The sequence below is a fragment of the Pinus tabuliformis genome, chromosome 8 (assembly GCF_031772625.1).
Source record: "Pinus tabuliformis cultivar Carrire ecotype Pingquan chromosome 8, CPIR1, whole genome shotgun sequence".
NCBI classification, from domain to species: Eukaryota; Viridiplantae; Streptophyta; class Pinopsida; order Pinales; family Pinaceae; genus Pinus; species Pinus tabuliformis.
The window spans coordinates 574,871,642-574,878,378 of NC_142294.1; the positions used below are offsets into that span (position 1 = coordinate 574,871,642).

Consider the following 6,737-nt stretch of genomic DNA (forward strand, 5'->3'; position numbering starts at 1 on the left):
AAGGGTCTCTTGACTCGTTTCCCTCATGTTTTCTACCTACTGGCTCAGGTCTGTTCATCGAAGTTCATTAAATCAGTTTTAAGTTATGTACAGTCCTGCTTGGTCTCTTGTCATCAAAGAGTTATTTTAAGGTTTTTAGGTCTTTTAGGGTCTAGGGTTCAGTTGATTTAGTCCTCAAAGTGCCCAATAATGTAAGCAGGCCAGAGGGAGGTTCAATAAGTTTTCATTTCAAAATTTTCATCATCAATAATGCTCGAGAGTGATTCTTCTTCAAAACTATGTTTTGAAGGACAAAGCATCAAAATTGTTTTTTTTTTTTGTAATAATATGTGATTTTCAAAGTTTTCAGTCGCAGAATGTTTCAGGCACCGCCCTGATCCTTTGTCGAAGTTCCAGCCATCCATTCCCTACAAAAGAACAGACAGGAAGGACATCATCAGCCCAAAAATCAAAGCAAACAGTGAAGTGTCAAAGGGAGGAACATATTCTGGTTAATTGTCATTGGAGGTGGCTAGATGCTTGTCCACATCTTGATCCTTTTACTTCTGCAATTGAAGAAGTGGATATGGCGAACAGATAGGCCCAAAATCTGGTGCTCTGGTGATACCGAGATTTGAGATGTTTTTGTTGATACTTGCACTGCCATGTATGTGCCATGCAGCTACATTTCTCATAAAAGATGGATCAATTGCTGCAATAATTATTGGTGCCCTACTGCTAGCACTGCTTGTAAAATTCCTTTAGGAGGATGGTTGGGCACAGGGAAATTCATAATGGAAAGGCAGGCAAATATGTATGGCAAACATATGGGGAGGTCTTTGATCAGGTGTTGAATGTAGGAGCTGCTATGCGTACATGTGGCGTTGAACCGTTTGGACGCTGTGGAATTTATGGAATAAATTGTCCTGAATGGATTATAGCAATGGAGGCATGCTGTGGCCATAGGATTACCTGTGTCCCTCTCTATGATACACTCGGAGAAAATGTTGTTGAGTTCATCTTAAGGCATGCTGAGATCAACATTGTATTTGTTCAAGACATCAAAATCCCAAATCTATTCAAGTCTATACAAAAGGGTCCTGGACATGTAAAGGCTTTAGTCTCTTTTTCAAGTATTACTGATGAGCAAGAGGAAGAAGCTGGCAGGTTGGGAATAGCAGCATACTCCTGGAAGATGTTTCTAAAGCTGGGAAAACAGAATCCTACATATCACCACCTGTGCCTGAGGACATTTCCACAATCATGTATACGAGTGGAACCAGTGGAGAACCAAAGGGTGTTATCTTGACTCATGAGGCACTTACACAGACTATGGCTGGAACTGAACTTGTCTTTGAAAACGTTAAAGAAAAGATGACAACTGAGGATGTTTATTTGTCTTTCCTTCCACTAGCTCATATCTTTGACCGTGTCATTGAAGAATTCTTTTTCCATCGGGGTGCCTCAGTGGGGTATTGGCAAGGGGATACTAAATTACTTGGAGATGATTTAATGGAGATGATTATTTGCAGGCGTGCCTAGAGTTTTTGATCGCATTTTTGCAGGAGGCATGAAAAGGCTCAAGGAGAGTAGTACGATCACGAGATTAATTTTTAACTCTCTATATAACTATAAGCTTTCATGGATGAAACTAGGCTTCAGGCAATGTCAAGCATCACCATTGGCGGATGCAATTTTGTTTAGTAAGATTAAAGCAAGATTAGGAGGTCGGGTACGACTTATATTGTCTGGAGCAGCTCCCCTAAGTAGTTCCGTGGAGGAATTTTTAAGAGTAACTACTTGTTGTCATGTTTTACAAGGATATGGATTGACAGAAACTTGTGGATGGAGTTTTGTTACATTACCAGATGATTTATCAATGTTAGGTACAGTTGGTCCTGTATCTCCAATAGTTGAAGTGCGCCTTGAGTCAGTCCCAGAAATGGGTTACGATGCATTGGCAGATACCTCTCAGGGAGAGCTCTGTTTTAGGGCTTTATAGACAGTGTCCGCGGCATGTTGGGCCTCTGTTGCGGTGCACCCATAGAGCGCGGCTCATAGAGCCTAAATACACTGCGCATTTTCCAAAGGGCGCGGCACGCTCACACGATGCGGCGCACAGGCCCGAAAACACTAAATTTTGTCTTTTCTCCCTCAAATTGCAAAAGGAATTCACCATTTAGCACTGGAGTTTCTAATCACCCTTTCTGAGGCAAGAGAGAGTGCTCCTGGGATGATAAGAAAACTACCTCAGTTTATTAAAAGGCTATTTGCTATTTTGGTTAACTTGTTACTTAATGTAGAAAATGTTTCTGAATGGCATACTGCAGAAAATGAGGATGAAGGAAGCGACATGCTGCACTGATAACACTTGCACAGATTGCTGAAGGTTGTGATAAGGTTATAAAAACAAAAACTTGAGCCAAGTGGTAAACATGGTATTGGAGGAGATATTGTTGAAATTGTTGAAACTATTAAAGGCGAAATTTTGGTTTAAAAAGCTATTTTTATTAAAAACTCGGTTTTATTCAAACAACAAAAGTGAAACGTCAATGTCCAAAAGCCAAAATTAGAACGAAGATATCTACAACAGCGGGAAGATAGGTTGGATTGCCTATGTTTGTCTTCAGTTATCATATCTATGCTACAGGTGTTGCCTCCTCGTGGGTCATCAAACAGATTTCACATGTAACATTGTTCCTATTCAGAACAGATGGCTTGCTCTTCATCTTCAGTCTGTTAAGGATGATTAAACAGTCCCTTATTTTTTGGTCGATCTGTTTTCTCATAGATCGATTCTATTTATTGTATTGTAAATCATTTGTAAAGGGTTGGAATTTCTAGGAGTAGTGTACAGCAAAAAACCAGCGCTTTCATTGTACAGTTTAGCCAGGGAATTAATAAAAAGATGCAGCTCTGATTCATGAGATTCTTATGGTGTGAGTTTAGCAATATTTTTCTTCTCTGTTTCATATGTATTTTGTTATGTTTTACAGTTTCATTCATAATCATTTTCAGCTGAATTTTTTTAAGTAAGAAAGGTAGAATCCAGCTTACTGCTCTAACTTGGGAAAGCGTTCACGCTCTGTGTGTATTCTTTTGTCTTAAAAGGTTTCATCACATATGCCCTTTTCAAACCTCTCAACAGTCTTTCCACCCCATATTATTCAAATATGATTGCTAAACCTCCTGCCTATCTTGCCTCACGAAGTACTCTGCGTCTTTGATTTAATTTCTCAGCTCATGCTGTTCTTTGTCCCATACAACCCTGAAAACTCAGTCATTTATTAAACTACCACTTTCATATCTATTTACTAGCCTAAAATTAGTTTCCCATTTCAAGTCATCTCAAGGCTCATTGAAATACTTTTCGCTGAGATTGACTCGGAGAGAGCCCTCTCCTGTCCTCGTAGGGCTAGCTACGAGGCGAGCGTGGTTTGATGTGGACCTACAACCTTGCCTTTTCAGCCTGAGGCAAATCTAGGCTCTAACACCATGTAGTTTGAGGAGGAGAAGCACTGGATAGTTCTCTCAGAGGAACAATGGGAACAAACAACGTTGGCATTTTTTTTCTTTATTTTCATGGATGAGTAAGCTTCATGACAAGTGGAGTAGACTTGTATGGGGCTAAGTGCATCAATTATTTCATGAAAGCAATGATGTGCATGATGGATATTGTTGTTGGGGAATTGTTGAGTAGTTGAAGAGGAAGCCACATGGGGGGATGACGACACAGGGAAAGTGGGATGTGACAAAAGGGCATCGGTTGGAATTGAAGAGGAAGCCACATGGGGAGATGACTACACATGGAAAGTGGGAGGTTATGAAATGGCATCGGTTAGAATTGATTGGGAAGCGAGTGGACATGGAAGGAAAAGTGGAAGACTTTGGGTGGATTCTAGGGGATGGAGACGAACCTGGGAAGGAAGAGGTGTTCGGTTTGGGATGGTTTGAGAGGGAAGGTTGGATTGACGATTGTTGTGGAGAAGATGACGATGTGCATTTATTCTATCCTTGTTAATTGTGTAGTGGTGTCATCATTGTTCCTTCTGCATACTATTCGTTGGGGTGTGCTGCATAGTTGTTTCAAACAAGAAAAGTTGTCTCAACATCAGAGGTGTAAGTGAAGTAGGAGAAAAGGCAAGTAAAGCATGCATCACAAGTTTTTTTTTTTATTTTTTATTCCTACTTGTTTAAAGTTGTGTTTTTTTTTGTTTTGTATTACAAAATATAGTAGCATATATATGGTGTGTGTGTTGCTTTTAGGGAAAGAGTATGCATTATGTAACGTGATCAATGCGAATTGTAGGTGTAGTACGAAGACGAGAGCAAATGATTTTTTTTTTGTTTGGTTGTTAGACTTGTTCGAAGTAAATTAATCCATCCTCAGATTTTCAAATGATTATTAGTAATTGTAAATGCAACCACATGATGCATATTTGGACTAGACTAAAGGAAGCCCATTTGTGCATGTGGCCATAATTAGAAGCATTAGGTGCGTATTGTTTTTCATGTATAGCATATCATATTCATATGTGCACTGGAATAATGTGTGTGTGTTGCAAAGAAGCTTACAAGATGAACAAGGATCGTGAAAAGAAAGTGAGCGAATGGCCATGTATATAGAAGAGACATTACAAGTGAGAAAATGAGCATGTATGCACGCGAGAAAAAAAAAAAAGTGGCTGCCCATTTTTTCATGAGAACTAATACACTTGAGAGAGGGTGCATAGAGTAACAAGAAAGAAGTACAAAACGCTGAAGGATTATTTAAGATGAGGTCTAGAAAAAGTAAAGTTTGAATTGTAGACAAGAGGGTTCAACAAGGTGCAAAAGGGAAAGTGGGGATTAATGAGAGTGAAGGGTGGGAAAGGAGTTGGCAATCGGGAAAGGGAGGGGAATAATAGGGAAAGTGTTTACAAGGTGAAGGATGGGCATCAATGGAGAGGGGGGGGGGGATGGCGGGGCAGTATGGGAAGAAAAGTGTTAAAGGGAAAGGGTGTATAGAGAAAGAGATGGGGAATAGTGAGGGAGAGGGGAGAAAGGTATGTTTACAAGCGACAGGAAAAACAATTGAAGGGGGAGGAGTGGGTTGAAGGTCTTGCAGGAGGAGAGAAGATGCAGAGGCATAAGGTATTTCTTCAGAGTGCATGAGGGTTGGGCGAAGGCGTTCAATGGCATTGAAAGTGTCAATTTTTATAGTTAGCGTGAAGAGGAATCAACGTTACGTGACCCCATTGGATATGTCTTTGAGAACTCCTATCTCACTTAAAAAGAGGCAAATATCCTTTGCAGATATGCCGAAAATACCATGGGAGGCATCATCTAAAGAAACCACATTTTTGAGTTGGCCAGTGTAGTCATGTAATTCAAGCCGAAGCACATAGCGATAGTCACATTCGAGGAAGGGGCCTTCACATTTTGAACAATGCCATATCTTGTCAGGTTTTTGCACAACTTGTTTCATGCATTTTAGCCCATCACCGGTAAGTGGGAATTTGAGGAAGTAGAAGTCGTCCATGTCAATTGTTGTAGCGATAGCACAAAGGGCAACCAATGTAGACATTTCGATGAGGGGAATTGCAAGAATGGATTTGATGCCTTCTTCTTGAAACCATTGCTTGAGTTGGTGTGTTTCAGAGGTATCCAGATCTATAAGAAGGAAAGTCGCCAGGATAATTCTGATAGTTCACCCATTAAACTCAACAAGTTGACCCCCTTTCATTGCAAGGATTGGGATAGTACATTCCATGCAGAGTTCGGAGAGCGTGCGTCCTTCGTTGTGGTAGTTTTCTCCCCACAAGGTGACATAAATGATGCTATGAGACTTGTCACATAGGGAAATATTTTGTCTGGGAGTTTCAAAACCATCACTTGTATGAAAAATCGAGGAAGGAGAGGTTGAGCTAACGACATCGATAACATCAACAAATGAGTCGAGAGAAGCAAGTTTGAGTGAAATTATTAGCAAAAAATGGAAGGTATGGGAAGGTATTGTTTAATCGCCATCTAAAAGGTGAGATATATTTGATATGGAGAAGAGGAGGATTTCGAATGGCCATTTAAGATGGTTAGACACAGGGTTTTGGACCTTTATGGAGCCATTCGAAACTGTGTAGATTTGTCCAAGTTCGATAAGAGCATGGAGTGAGTCCACCAAGTCATTGAATACGAATACATGGATTTCGTCATCGTCACAATCAATGGCGTAAAACCCAAAGGATTTCCCAGAGCCACGTGCATTGGTGTATGACCGAAGGGGTCTTTTTGCAAGAACTATACCTTAGATGGACCAAAAATTTACGGCTTGGGGCAAGTGCCTTAAAAGGGGGAATGGGGAGTGTTGATTAAAGGGAAGATCCAGTGGATGTGTATGAGGTCTCATGGATCATTTGTTCAACAGAGAGAATAAGAATGGTTGGCTCGTCAATCAAAGTTTCCACATGGAGGAGTATTTCAAGTTCGAGGATAGAAAGAAACTTGCAAGAAAGAGCATATGTGAGTGTAGAGGGGAAGTAAAACATGATAACAGAAAATACATTCTAAAGCAGACGTAAAAGGATAGGAAAGCCAGGGAGGATTGGGCAGGATTCCCAGTGCACAACTTACATAGTATGATGTGCATGAGCATTTTTGTAAGAGCGTGATAGAGCCTATTTGCAAGTCTCTATTTTTTGCAAGTGCATCATGTGAAGAAGGAAGTAAGACCACATGGTTGTGAACACCATCATGGTAGCGAGGGGTTGACTTCCTAGCAG

The 6,737-nt window shown here is 40.5% G+C and overlaps 1 pseudogene; it reads left to right on the top strand.

Annotated features, from left to right (window-relative positions):
- Positions 1 to 725: 725 nt before the first annotated feature.
- On the top strand, positions 726 to 1,981 carry LOC149236789 (long chain acyl-CoA synthetase 4 pseudogene; annotated as a pseudogene).
- Positions 1,982 to 6,737: the final 4,756 nt, after the last annotated feature.